This window comes from Sinohyriopsis cumingii, unplaced genomic scaffold, assembly GCF_028554795.1.
Source record: "Sinohyriopsis cumingii isolate HCF-2022 unplaced genomic scaffold, ASM2855479v2 utg000426l, whole genome shotgun sequence".
NCBI lineage: Eukaryota > Metazoa > Mollusca > Bivalvia > Unionida > Unionidae > Sinohyriopsis > Sinohyriopsis cumingii.
In genome coordinates this window covers 6,641,225-6,657,014 of record NW_028315897.1, presented here as the reverse complement: position 1 = coordinate 6,657,014, position 15,790 = coordinate 6,641,225, and the positions used below count along the sequence as shown (strand labels likewise).

The 15,790-nt window shown below is 33.5% G+C and overlaps 2 long non-coding RNA genes across 2 annotated transcripts; one reads left to right on the top strand and one right to left on the bottom strand.

Annotated features, from left to right (window-relative positions):
• Positions 1-2,705: 2,705 nt before the first annotated feature.
• LOC149774127 (uncharacterized) lies at positions 2,706-6,489 on the bottom strand. Its single transcript, XR_016417003.1, has 3 exons — positions 5,766-6,489; positions 5,045-5,140; positions 2,706-3,161 (listed from the first exon to the last, which is right to left on the bottom strand). It is a non-coding gene; the product is annotated as an uncharacterized LOC149774127 (long non-coding RNA).
• Positions 6,460-9,055, top strand: LOC149774126 (uncharacterized). Its single transcript, XR_016417004.1, has 3 exons — positions 6,460-6,526; positions 7,134-7,230; positions 8,149-9,055. It is a non-coding gene; the product is annotated as an uncharacterized LOC149774126 (long non-coding RNA).
• The last annotated feature ends 6,735 nt before the right edge of the window (positions 9,056-15,790 follow it).

The window sequence follows — 15,790 nt, the reverse complement described above, 5'->3', positions numbered from 1 at the left end:
CAACTACATCTTAACAAATGTGTCTTCATAAGCATGTTTCTCCTTTTATGGAAACAAATGGAATATCAGACAACATTGATAAATGTGACCAGTGCTTAAAATAAAATTAAAATATAGTATTGAAAAATTAGAAAATATACACCTTAGGATATGTTTCTGAGATAGATATAAAACATAGATGGACATTGAATATCAGTCTGTATCAAGCATTTTTTCTTATTCATTTTCCACTGATTTAATAATGAAATTTGTTCTGGTTCACTTAAGACTATACCTTTACTTTACAACACAAAAAGTAGGTTATTTAGTGCTCAGCCAGTTGGAGTAAAATGTGATGCCCAGGACACAAAACAGGAGCTGACAGGCTGTTCCAATGGTTGGATTCAAACCAAGACCCTTTTGGTCATGAGTCCTGCATGCTAACTTTTCATCCACAATGGCTGCCGTTTTTTCAGAGGAAATTTGTCGTGCTTTTACATAGCTTGTATATAAGATGCTGCTAAGTGCTGATGCATCTAGTTGGATGTTGACTCCTAAAATGTCAGAAGAGATTATCACAAAATCTTAACAACTATTTCATGATGCATGAAACAACTTTTGTAAGTGAATGTCTAGAAGGTTGGTTAGAGTGTTATGAATATTTAATTTAATTTATATTTGATTTGGTTTAAGTTTTTGTCTGTTTGTTTTAATTCTTTTATTCCATTACATGTTATAGTAATGTAATTTTGTTTACTGCAAAATTTGACATTTTCCAGAAGTTAGTATGACCTGACTGGTTTTTTTTGTAAAATCTATTATTAGAACTTTGTATTTTATTGCTGACCTAGTTCCTGGCCTTGATTCAGAATCAGTAAACAGCTTCTTTTTTACATTTTATATTTTTTTATTGTGGGATATATAAGGTGAAAATGAGGCTGTACTGGGTGTATGTGACTTTAGACATGTGAATACTGATAACCTCTATTTAAAAATTCTAGTTTTACCAGAATTGCACTGTAATCAGATTTAATAGTGATGTATTGAGAAATAATTTTTAGTCCGGCTTTTTAACACTTTGACATCAAGGTGTTCATTCTTGTTGTGACCAGTTGGAGTTGAATTTAAATTTTCTTCAATCATTTAGATTTTAAAAGATTAATTCTTTTCCCTGGAAATATTTAAGTGCTCATACAAAATATTTGGACAAAGACATTTATTGAAATTTTATTCAGAATTAAAAACTGGATTATTATTTTCTGTGGTTCAACAAAGCACTGTAGACACATTGGTACTATACCGGCTTCAGTATACATCATCGCCTTCCATTTAGGATTTTCATTGGGACTCAATCTCAAATTCATTACAACATTTTATTACTAGGACTTCTAATTTTTAATTCTTGGATTATTCTTGTTTTACATTTGGATTTGATTCTTAAAACCATAAGTTCTTTTCATGATTTTTACCATGTTGTTTCTTGGAAAAAAAATTATTTGTTAAATTTTGCATTGCTTGTTGTCTTCACTTTTTATCTTGTTGCTGTTCTTGAGAGCCTAAACACATAACAAGAGATGAACCTTGCATACAAGTTACAGCTATGGACTATACATAAAATTCCTTTACAGAGAAGTCAACATTCAACAAATAAACAAATGTGGTCCCACTGTTAACTAGTTCCATAATTAGTGATCATTTTTTGAGGGGTGATGCTGTATATTGCTTTATTATACAAATTATTGAGTGATGTGGGACACAATTATAACCAGGAAAGCAGCATTTCTTGTTGTTTTTTTTAGGCCGCACAAATTAATGGGAAGGAGAGTTGTACACCGCTGCAGTTTAAATACTTACTTATTTAATGGAATACTTCACAAAAATATAAAGTACAAATTGATATTGGTTTTGTGTGTCAACATTCTGTTAATTTATTAGGCTTATGTCAGCTCTGTCACTACCCGGCTGTAGAATGTCCATCATATTCCATGAAAAACGATGGAAAACGCTGGAAAATTCTAGCATGGAAAACGCTGGAGTATTTGGACTAATATTCCAGCCTCTGTCCAGGTTAGGCTGGAAAACCCTGAAGAATTCTTGCATGGAAAACGCTGGACAATTCTAGCATGGAAAACGCTGGAGTATTTGGACTATTATTCCAGGCTATGTCCAGGGTAGGCTGGAAAACCCTGGACAATTCTAGCATGGAAAATGCTGGAAAATTCTAGCATGGAAAACGCTGGAGTATTTGGACTAATATTCCAGCCTATGTCCAGGGTAGGCTGGAAAACCCTGGACAATTCTAGCATGGAAAACGCTGGAAAATTCTAGCATGGAAAACGCTGGAGTATTTGGACTAATATTCCAGCCTCTGTCCAGGGTAGGCTGGAAAACCCTGGACAATTCTTGCATGGAAAACGCTGGAAATTTCTAGCATGGAAAATGCTGGAGTATTTGGACTATATTCCAGGCTATGTCCAGGGTAGGCTGGAAAACCCTGGACAATTCTAGCATGGAAAATGCTGGAGCATTTGGACTAATATTCCAGTCTTTATCCAGGGTAGGCTGGAAAACCCTGGACAACACTAAAATTTAGCTGAAAATTGAAATATTTTATGAAAACGAGATTTTTAACAGTGATGCAACTTTTATTTGATGATAATTTCAAGAAGAACATGATCCAAATTACCCCAACCAACTCCTTGTATTGACTGTGATGTTTAGTAAGTTTTAAACAAGGAAACAAAAATTAAAAACTATACTTGTCACTGATAACTTAATAGGTTGTGCACTAGTATTCAGTAGACAACATGGCTTAAGTTGTCATAAATATCGCTACACTTCTACTGGTGTGTCATAAAATCCAGATTACTGGCTCCTTAACATCATCCGAGTTTCTAAAAATATGTTCTCTTACTCTAGTTATAGTTTGAATTTATTCTGAAGCAACCTTAACAACAAAATAACAGAAATTCACGTTAATTTCTATCTCAATTTTAATTAAAAAAATTTAAAATATTTTTTTTTTACACAAGTTGTTTCATAGTTCATTCACCACATTTCTTATTTTTATGTTGTCACCACTGGAGTCTGTGGAAGTGATGGTACTCTTGATGGTTTAACCAAATCACAAAGCTTCTGTCTCACCATCACCTCCCCAATGTTATACTTCTCCTTCATGATTTCTGAAATACAAATCATTGTATATTAATGAATAGAATCAAGCAAGATTTCAAATTTATTTCAATCCCATATATATATATATATATATAGAGAGAGAGAGAGAGAGAGAGAGAGAGAATGAGAGTTATGCCTGAAACATTTCATGTAATTACAGTACTTTTACAATCCCTGAGGTTGGTAATTGTAATGAGGCACTTGGCTTGATGACTAACTTGATAGGCTTAAAAACCTGTGGTTTCCATCACAAATTAAACTGGCTACCTAACTGCTCCTGTGGCGTAAGTCTAAGTGGTTAGAGCACCTGCTACGGGTGTGAGAGGTCACAGGTTTGAACCCTTAACCGAGTCATACCAAAGAGTGCTCAGCATTAACCCTTTACCCTTTACCTCATGCAAGCATCTTTTGACGCCTCTAATCTATTCATGTGGAAGCGCCTTTTGACACCTGCTGTAAACATCAGCCATTTTAAGCCGATTTTCATAGCGCCACCTTCGGGGAAAACACCCATTTAGATACTACATTCATTTCTGTGAATGACAATTACATCAGATCACGTGGTCACTGTTTATGCCCTGGTCGATATCTGCTATTTAAAGTAACTGGGTCATAATCTCCACTCTCCAAAATGGAGGTCGCGGATTTCATTCAGTACTTACGAAGTTTTCACGATCAGAATCAGAACTACGAAAGATTCAATAACTTAGGTAAAGGCTCTGATATTGATGCGGGCAGCAATTAGTTTTCATAAATTATCAAATTCAGATGACTTAGTGATGTAGATGCAGACGACAAATTGTAAATTTCAAGTATGAGAAATGGCAGCTACGATTGGTCACGCGGCCTCACTGACATGACGGTGAATGAGTCCTCTCAAGATTTTAAAGCACGTAAAAAATTCTTCAGTGAAAAATAATTACGCAGCTATAACAATCAGACTTTTAATCTTAAATTTTTCCACACATAATAGATGTGTACCAAAAATGTAAAATGGTTATAATTGCTGTTTAACATAAAATACACTACATTGCTTAACAGTTAACAGGCAGGCCTATGCGTATGGAGTCGAATAGGTAACAGGTGCTCTATTTATAGCATGCTGCACTTTGTAATTATGCTCTATAAGGTAAACGGTTAAGACGTTAGTGTTAGGACTGGTCAACCTGGTGTCAAGATAATGTGAATGGGTGGGAGACATTATGCTATATGTCTGTGGCATGATATCCCAGTGCTAGACATCACTATAAATTGCCACACTGCAGACATCGTAGCAATTTGACTAAACATTTGTTAAAGCTACATTACTAAACATCTGAATCACGCACACACAAACTGGCTACTATATACATGCAGTTCTGATTATACCATTTAAACTGAAAGTAGATTTACATTGTCTATTTGAATATTGCCTGTCTACACTATAATGTTTCAAGTAGTAGTTGTGTATACATTTAAATTTCATAACAATGTTCCAGCCTTAGTTCATAAAAAAATTTTGTTACAATTTGGCATATATTTTGTCATAGGTTAACAAAGTTTAAAACGCATGGTTAATAATTTAAAATATACCATAAATTATTTGAATTCTGGACTGGTCTTGGAGAGGTGGCCTTGTGTGTGCTTATTATTGGCTCTTGCCCCAGTTAGTGTCTTGCCATTATATTCACCAGAGCTGTACAGCATTCTGAATATTTATTTAGCAGCTTGTTAAAATCCAAAATTTGACATATTTCTGCCTCATGCTGGGTGTGGAAAAAAATTTAATCCAAATTTTCACCATGATGATTCATATGCACTAAGTTTCTGATATATTTACTTATCTACATACACAACTCCAGGTTACAGCTAATGTTCTAGACGTTTGAATTTGAAACAAATGTGGTATTACCTCTCGCTTGCTTAATTCAAAATTAAAAGATCGAAGAATTTCAATGAAGCTGTCGCCATCAAGTTGTTTACATAACTGTGCCTTGCCACTTTTTTTCTGAAATTAAAGGACACAAACTATTAATTATACAATAAGTTACTATTAAATATTACTGAAATGGCTGAATATAAATTGGATAAACAGAAACAAGCCATAATCTGAATTGAAGATTAATCAGAAAAGAGATCTACCGGTATATTTCCGAGTCACAGTCTAAAATTAATTAAAACAAATATAACTTATTGCTACAAATAGCACACTGTCTGGAAAATAATAACGAAAATGTAAAAAATACAAATACCAGTCAGATCATTAATAATATCAAGTGAATAAAATTTAAAGTGAAATTTACAATTTGGAAATGTATATTCGCAAGGCCGGCACGTACCAACTTTTTTGAAAGACAGACACGAGATGACTGGTCATTGTGCATTAGGATAAGTAAAAAATGTTGCCAATTATGTAAACAAAGCTTAAGACATAACACATACCTTTCAATATCCTTACAAGTTTGACGTTTAATTTATCGGTCTTCAAACAGCATAAAAAAAAAGAAATTGTTCCATAGGATATATTTCGTAATAGCTTTCCGTAAATTTACGTCACGTAAAGTCTTTCGCAGCTAAGGTACTTGGCGGCCGTGCAAATAATTTTGCTACAACTGGACTGAGTAATGACTTACCTGCTATTTTCGCAATAATACACGCATGGTATCCCTTGAATCCACGACAAACCGCCATCACTTTCTCTCCCGTGATATATTCCTTCATTTCTTTTCGTGGCGAGTGTACATCAGCCATACAGATTATGCCTCCCTGAATGGGACGATCATTAACCCATATAACCAGTGATATTTCTGGTTCAGTGGTCATCTTAAAATCCTGGGATATTTTATATTTTACAATTTCAATGACACTCCAATCGAAAAATGCGCCCAAATTCTAGACTGGTTATCCAAAGCGTTTTACGGTGCCAAATTTGGAAGCAAACTTTACAGAAACGGTTTCTTTTTTTTCTTTTTTTTTCTTTTTACAGAAAATTTGGTTCTAATGCATGAAATCGAAATATGCCGGCTTTTTCAATGTAGTAATTGGTTAAAAACAATAAGTTCATAATTTTATATCCCATCATAGTCAGCTTCATCAGCCATCATCATACGGAACAACCTCGGCTATTTCTGCGTGACAAAAACGTGACTCCGATACGTGAAGGCGAATACTTCACAGAAAAATCAGACATTTTGTTCTCTTTTGATTTATGATTTATCTAAAGAGTTAATATCTATACATCGGATACCAACGCCGTGATTTAGATATGTTGGGGAATGATTGGTTTACAGTAAAGTGGTTTTAGAAGACAAAAAGTTTACGACCAAGAGGCAATATCGTGTCGAGGTGTGGAACATAAATGGAAAAACACAAACTGGACACCCAAATATTATAGGTGAGTATGAAATAAACGAAGTCTCGACTTTATCTCGTTTGCCCAACTATAAACTGACTATATGATTAACCGCCCAACACTATATATGTATGACTGATAATTAAGCAAGTATTTCAATAAATGTGAAAAGATATACAAGGTCAAAAACAAGTTTCCTTTTGCACCAGTTTTAAAATTAGAGTAGGTATTTTTGTTTTTCAATATATATGTATGTATAACTTTCAAAGCAACGTAATTTGTGGAATTTTATTTTAACAGTCATAACCTTGTAATTTTCAGTCTTGGAAATGTTAACTCCAGTGATACATGTAAGCCCAAACAGGGACTGCTCTGGTATTATGATAAAGTTGTGAATTTCTTGAGTATTTGTAGATCTAGTCCAAAAAGGTCTTTAGGTTACTGCTAAATTTTCAGACTGCTACATATATAAGTAAAATCATAACTTAAGTAACTTAAGTCCAGGAAAAAGAAATTTTGAAAAATTTCACATTAATCTTAGCAAGATTAAAATGTACACAAGTTTTACCATGAAAATGATTTTTGAACGATATGTTAATGTTTTATTCAGTCTGACTGTACACATTTTAATGCTGTTTGTGTATTACAGGTACTGGTGTTCAGGACAAAATATATAAGCAGTTTGAAGTTAATTCCACAAAGTCCATTCCTAAAAGCACCATGTACTGGAGGAAGAGAAAACAATGGTAATTCCAGGAGTAATAGAGAGTTTTTTTTACATTTTAAATAATGTCTGCAGCTGTCTCCCACAACAATGTTTATTTGTGTGAAGATAAGCATTTTAAATAATGTCTGCAGCTGTCTCCCACAACAATGTTTATTTGTGTGAAGATAAGCATTATTCTTTATACATTTGTTCTTACCTAGGACATTCACAGCTTAACATGGCTCATATCTTAAACACAGTTTCATTACCATATCAATAATTTAAGGAATAAACAAATTTCACTATACAACACTAAGTGGAATTTTCAGAGTTCAACAAATTCTGAGTATATGGTGAAATCATTCAGTATTTACAGACAGAATATTCAATGTACGTGTTTGAACAGAACATTCACTCTGTATGGGTTATCCAACACACCATACACAATATATGCACAATGTACACCATATTTAACCAAATCAGCCAATTACAGAAATTCCAGGAAATATCTGATCAGTATTGATTCTTGCAGAACAAGATATAATAATTTATTGTTATGCATTGTCATACTTCAGTTTTTAATTATTTAAAATGTTAAATATAATTTTTACTTTCATTTTTCTTATAATGCCCTAAAAAGTTATGAAACTTGAGTTGTTTTTCTGAAAACATCACATACATTTATGAAGTGTATATTGTATCACATGTACTTTGTATGACTGAGTATATTATTGTGTATCAATTACTTGTCATTTACATGCATTCATTGTGTATAATGTTTGCATTACCCATGTTTAAATGATGCGTGCATTAACATTGGATTTGTCAAACTAAACTACTGTAACAGTGTAATATTAACTGTACATATTCAATTCCCACAACAAAACAATAATGTTTGAATGTTAAGATTTTAATATGAATTATACATGTTCACTAAAATTTGTATTTCTCATTACAGTGTTGTTGATCTAGGTGAATCCAGTTCTGTTGGTCTTGGATATTATGAAATTGGTGACTGTACGTAATACTAATCTTCAAATATAATGAGAATATCAACAGATGAACCAACTAGATATGGTGACAGTGACATAAGTTTTTCATCTGACTCAGAAGACTCAGAAGAAAGTATAGAGTTTTGATCAAGTTCAGACGATGAACAGTATCATCAGGTGAATGAAGCAACTCAGTCTTACCAATCCCATGTCACAGATCCCCCACTTTATGTCATAGCCCCATAACAAGATATATATTGTAGTGAAATCACAAAGTCTGAACATGTTATTGTCCTTGGGGCTTTGCCAACAAGACATAATTTGTCAGATGCTAAATATGTGACTTTTTGGACTTAATTCACTTGCATCTTCCTTCAGCAAACACAGGATTGACAATTGTCAAAGATTTGAAGAAAAAATGTGAATTCAGTAAGGAGTATCTCAAATACAATTTTTATTGTGAGATCTGCAAAAAATTGTGCTCCGATAAAGAAGAAATGTGTGAAACTGGGGGCTATACAGGTGTACATAACTAATAATTATGAGCAAACATCTCTTTGGAATGAAGTTGGCTCTGACAAGAAAGAAGACTTCCTTTCATCATCAAAAATAGGATCAAGTGTCTTCGAGAACCTATTATTGTTGTTGAAATTGGAAATGCCATTTATGGCACTGTTCTCCCCAATCATCATGAAAAGGACTAAAATGGCTCTCACCATTGCACAGCAGAATTTCATTCTTATACACTGTAGTGTCAAGCTCAAGTGGTGAACAGATTTGGACATATTTATGATTTTATATGCACCAGATATTTTCTGGTCAGGATTTAACTAATTTTTCAGGATATCTTTTCATACATGTATAGTTTGTATTACACCAACATTTTTGTATAGTGATGTTCTTTTGATAATGAACATTTAATTACATATGTGGTACATACAATAAATGATGTACTACTTCAACACTTGTAGTTTGTTTTTTTTTAAAGCAGGGGTCAAGTGTGTGTGTGTGTGTATGGTTTAGTTTGTTTATTTGACTTGTGTCCTCTATTTCTCAGTATATATTTATCATAGGTTTGAAATAATAGTTTAGTTTCAAGTTCAAAAATCTGTGTTACAGCGCAGTTTAGTCATGATTGCTCTTTCTTTAGGTCATTCAAAATAATTCTTTGTACCAATCTTGAAAATTGACTAAGTTCTTTTCCAGGGTTTTTCCATGCTGAAATTTATCCCAAAAATTCTAAGTCCAAACTGTCCATCCTTTTCCAGGGTTTTCCTTGCTGAAATTTATCCAAAAAATTCTAAGTCTAAACTGTCCATGCTTTTCCAGGGTTTTCCATGCTGAAAAAAATTCAGAGTCCAAAATGTCCATCATTTTCCAGGTTTTCCATGCTGAAAAAAATCAAAGTCCAAAATGTCCAGCATTTTCCAGGCATGTCCAGCATTTTCCATGCACAATGTCCAGGGTTTCCATGCTAAATTCTGCAGAATATTTCATTTTTCCATCGTTTTCCAGGGTTTTCCATGTTTTTCCATCGTATTCCATCCTTTTCCAGAGTATACGATGGAAAAAGTACAGCCGGGAAAAACACTTGAGAATGCTATACTGCACTTAATTCATGCATCTATTAAATTGTGAGGAAAATCATTACCTGGCTGATTTAATATTCTGACAATAAGCTTATCATGAATAAAATGAATCAGTGGAATGTTTGATCTGACAATTTGAATGACATATGAGATGGTCTTAATGGAGATGTAGGAATCCCTGAAGAAAAGTAACCTAGCATGAGTCAATTTATGAAGACTTAACTGTTGCTATACAAAAATGGTGGTGGCAGGAAACAAATTAATTAATCAGTGACTTTCAGAATAGTACTATGAATGTTATTTTTGTTTTCTGCAAAGCTGTTGATATTGCATCCGGTGTCAGACTGAGATGTTAAACTATGGATAGATCGCTAAATTACAGATTGTATGTTAGGAATCCAAGACAGTTCATTATACCACAAACTTGATCACAGAGTTTGTCCCTTCTATTTCTGACCACTCCAGTGGCCTAAGTGGTTATAGTAGTCAGAATCTGACTTGGATGAGGGAGGTGATGGGCCTGATCCCCAATCATACTGAAAAATGGCATTAGCAGCTGCCTCACTTGGTGCTCAGCATTATGAGGTTAGTGTTAGGACTGGTAGGCCTCAAGTGTCAGGATAATGTGACTGTGTGGGAAATGATGCCCCCAGTGCAACATTATTAAATCCAAATCACAAACAACCATCTATTTCGATGTACAACTGTATACCATATGTACTCTGGTGATATCATAGGTAGGTAGGTAGGTAGGTAGGTAGGTGCTGTAGGAAGATAGGTAGATAGGTAGGTAGGTATTGTTAAGTCATGGGGATTAAACTTAGTTAACAGAACAAGGCAACCCAACAAGCATTCAAGTTTCCAAACTATAAATTTATTTAAATGAAACATACTAATCAAACAAAGGGAAAGAATTAAAATAACTTAGCATGAAATCATAATGATCCTAAAAATCATGAAATGTTCAATCAGTATGGAAATTTTGTATGGTAACCTGAATATAGCTTGTATAGTGTGTGCGTGTGATACCTTGATACAATTACTGAATATAACCTGAATATAGCTTGTATAGTGTGTGCGTGTTACCTTGATAAAATTACTTAATATAACCTGAATATAGCCTGTATAGTGTGTGCATCTGATACCTTGATACAATTACTGAATATAACCTGATTATAGCTTGTATAGTGTTTGTGTGTTACCTTGATAAAATTACTGAATATAACCTGAATATAGCTTGTACATGTATAGTGTTTGTGTGATACCTTGATACAGTTACTGAATATAACCTGATTATAGCTTGTATAGTGTTTGTGTGTTAACTTGATAAAATTACTTAATATAACCTGAATACAGCTTGTATAGTGTGTGCATGTGATACCTTGATAAAATTACTGAATATAACCTGAATATAGCTTGTATAGTCTTTGTGTGTTACCCTGATAAAATTACTGAATATAACCTGAATATAGCTTGTATAGTGTTTGTGTGTTACCTTGATAAAATTACTGAATATAACGTGAATATAGCTTGTATAGTGTGTGCATGTGATACCTTGATACAATTACTGAATATAACCTGAATATAGCTTGTATAGTGTTTGTGTGTTACCTTGATAAAATTACTGAATATAACCTGAATATTGCTTGTATAGTGTGTGCGTGTGATACCTTGATACAATTACTGAATATAACCTTAATATAGCTTGTATAGTGTTTGTGTGTTACCATGATAAAATTACTGAATATAACCTGAATATAGCTTGTATAGTGTGTGCGTGTGATACCTTGATACAATTATTGAATATAACCTGATTATAGCTTGTATAGTGTTTGTGTGTTACCTTGATAAAATGACTGAATATAACCTGAATATAGCTTGTATAGTGTTTGTGTGTTACCTTGATAAAATTAATGAATTTAACCTGAATATAGCTTGTATAGTGTGTGCATGTGATACCTTGATAAAATTAATGAATTTAACCTGAATATAGCTTGTATAGTGTGTGCGTGTGTTACCTTAATAAAATTACTGAATATAACCTGAATTAAGCTTGTATAGTGCTTGTGTGTTACCTTGATAAAATTACTGAATATAACCTGAATTAAGCCTGTATAGTGCTTGTGTGTTACCTTGATAAAATTACTGAATATAACCTGAATTAAGCCTGTATAGTGCTTGTGTGTTACCTTGATAAAATTACTGAATTGAACAGAATGTTTAATCCAAAATGTTGTTGCTTAAATGTAATCCCATGAGAATACAGTATCACTGAATCCTGAAAGGTTTCACAATAATCTGACTGAAATTAGATATTCAAATCCTTGAATATAATAATCACATAATTCCAAGGTAGTGACTGTTTAAATGAATGACTACTCTGCCCAACTACATGCACTGGATATATTATCAATGAATCACAGTTTCTCCCTCAACACATCTTATGAATGCTTTAGCACAACTACATAAAAGTCCACATGAAGCATGTATCATCACTATATCAATGTCCTTTTTGGTGTTTCAAATATAATAAATCTAGTATAATCTTGAACAATTAACTTTTATTAGTTCAGCATAATTCAAACTGGTCAAAGACAGAAGCAGCCCTATTCTGACCTTTAAATTTCAGTGAACCAATCAAATGCTACAGCATGTGTGTCAGGGTCATTGTAGAGATCTCCCACATTTGTTTATGCAATCTACAATCAATGCTTGCATGTCATTTTGACATCTTTCAGTTGTTGATTTCACCAAGGTCAGCTGTATGAATGAATTCTACTGCAAAGTATAAATATAATTGTATGATAGTATTAACTATTTAATTAAACAATATAAAATGTACTTTATAGTCTCAAACATCTTACACAAAAAATTATATTATAAATTCAGAAGATGATACTTAATTCCATAACAGTGTGAAAGTGTATATGTATGTATGTATGTATGTATGTATGTATTTATGTATGCATGTATGTATGTATATATATATATATGTATGTATGTATGTATGTATGGATGTATATATGGATGTATGCATGTGACATACCTATGTATGTATGCATGCATGTCCATCTGTATGCATGTCTGTCTGTACAGTTTCTGTATTATTCCCAAGAAGTCTTTGTAAAAGAAGATTTTATTCAGCAAATAGATTTCATGCTCTCATTATTGTATAGTATCAAATATCTTACACAAAAATTGTATTATAAATTCAGAAGATCATACCTAATTCCTTAACACTGTGTATGCATGTAAGTATGTATGTGTGTGTGTATGCATGCAGCATGCATATATGTATGTATGTCTATCAATTTGTGTATTATTTCCAAGAAGTCTTTATAAAAGATTTTATTCAGCAAAAAAGATTTCATGCTCTCTCCGATTATAGGTATTCTGGATATCTCAGTCCATCTGCAGTCCTTACAGGGCTTACATGGGAAACCCAAAAGGCTAGTACATATATAGTCCTTACATATTTTCATTGGTAACCCAAAAGACTAGTCCATCAGCAGTCCTTTTGGATCATCAGGGGAAACCCAAAAGACTAGTACATCTACACTCATTTGAACCTGTCTCTATGGATTTTGTATGTACAATCGTGACGAAGAGTGCACCAAAGTCATGTGAACTTGATCCAATTCCAACATCACTGCTGCTTGAGTGCTTAGATCCAGTATTGCCTTCACTAACTGATATTATTAATACCTCTCTATCATCTGGGTAATTCCCATCATTTTTCAAAACTGCCATTGTAAAGCCTCCATTGAAGAAACCAACACTAGACCATAATGATTTAAAGAACTACCACCCAATTTATAATTTCCCATTCATATCAAAAATCTTAGAAAAGGTTGTTCTATCCCAGCTTGTATCTCATTTAAATTCAAACAGTCTTTTTAGCAATGTACAATCTGGATATCGCCCTTGTCACAGTACTGAAACAACTCTTCTAAAAGTAGTTAATGACATTCTCTCTGCATTGGATAGCGGAAAGATTACAGTCCTCACCCTCCTTGATTTGTCTGCAGCATTTGACACAAGAGACCATAATATATTACTTCACCGTCTCCAGCGTGTATTTGGCATTCATGATACACACTGTGGTTCAAGTCCTACTTAGTCAACAGGACACAAATTATATCTGCAAATGGAATACACTCAAGCCCTGAGTTGATCTATGTTGTGGTGTTCCACAGGGTCTGTTCTTGGACCTGTTCTCTTCATTCTGTGCACTCAGTCGCTCTCAAGTGTCATAGACCATCATCCAGTGTCTCACCAATTGTACGCTGATGACACCCAAATATACAAATCTAGCCACCCAACTGAAGTTGATGCTACCATCCAAGTTGTAGAGAGGTGCATTTCTGATGTGAAATCATGGATGACATATAACATGCTGCAGGTGAATGATGATAAAACTGAGGCCATTCTGATCACAACATAAAGACTTTCTCATTCACATCCTTTACCTCAAACAATAAATATCAGCAATGCCAACGTTAAATTCACACAATCAGTATGAAACCTGAACAGTACATTGCACCAACATGTCATGAACATATGCAAGGCTGCATATCTTGAGCTGAGACCATCAGCTCAATTCACAAATATCTTTCAGTCGATGCCACTAAAAACTTGTGTGTTCATTAGTACTTTCAAGACTGGAATATTTTAACTCAATTATGTCTGGTTTATCTCAATATCTACTCTAGAAACTTCAAAAAGTTCAAAATACACCTGCTCAGATCATACTTAGAGTACCATGATCAGAGCACACCTCCCTGCTGCTCTGTACCCTACACTGGCTATCCATTTGATCCTGAATCAAACACAAAATTTGTTCTCTGTGCTACGTTTCACTGTCAGACTCTAGTCCAACATACCTATCCGATCTCACCCATGTGTACACACCAGCAAGATACTTATGCTCCTCTTCTGACAATCGTATACTCATTATTCCCACTACGAAAACAAACTTATATGGACAGCATTATTTTGCATACCAAGACCCAGCAACATGGAATGAATTGCCAACTGAACTTAGACACAAAGACACAGTGATCACATTCAAGAGGGCTCTCAAAACTCACTTATTTCAACTGCAAGAACAAACTCAAAGACCTAATAATGTTTCCTACATGAAATATTCTCAGCATGTTTTTTATTTTTTTATTTTTTTCTAATTGCATGGTGTTTGTTTTTGTTATAATATTATTATATGCTTTTTATCTTATATATGTTGTCTAATGTTGTAAAGCACTTAGAGCTTCTAAAGATTAGGCACTATACAAAGTCCTCATCATTATTATTATTATATATATATATATATATATATATATATATATATATATATATATATTAACCTCACATGCATTCAGTATACATCTTTGCATGACTCACATCAGCAGTGCTCTAATGAGGGTGTACTGTATCAAGTATCAGTTTTTAAATCAGCAGTTAAAGAAATTTCTGACCTAAATTTGCTGTACAGGTACATACATTGTCAAAATGATATATTATTGCCCTCATGCACCATACCTGTCTGGATATAGCTTACACCTGTCTGTAAACATTATATACCTGCCATAATTTATGTTCAATAGATTAGTGTATGTAGCTATTGTTATTATTTTGCCAAATGAACATCATAGACTCTTGCCTGCCATCACTTAATGCACTAATAGATCAATGTTTATAGTGTTATTGTGTTATTGTGATTTCAAATGAACATATATTCTTGCATGCCATAACTTAATGCACTAAAATATCAATGTATATAGTGTTATAGTGTTATTATGATTTCAAATGAACATCATAGACCCTTGCCTGTCATTGCATAATGCACCAATAGATCAGTGTCTATAGTGTTTATGTTTGTTATTATGAATTCAAATTAGCATCATAGACCCCTGACCGTCATTGCTTGATACACCAGTAGATCAGTGTATATAGTGTTTATGTTTGATACATCAGTGGATCAGTGTATATAGCGTTTATGTTTGTTATTATGATTTCAAAT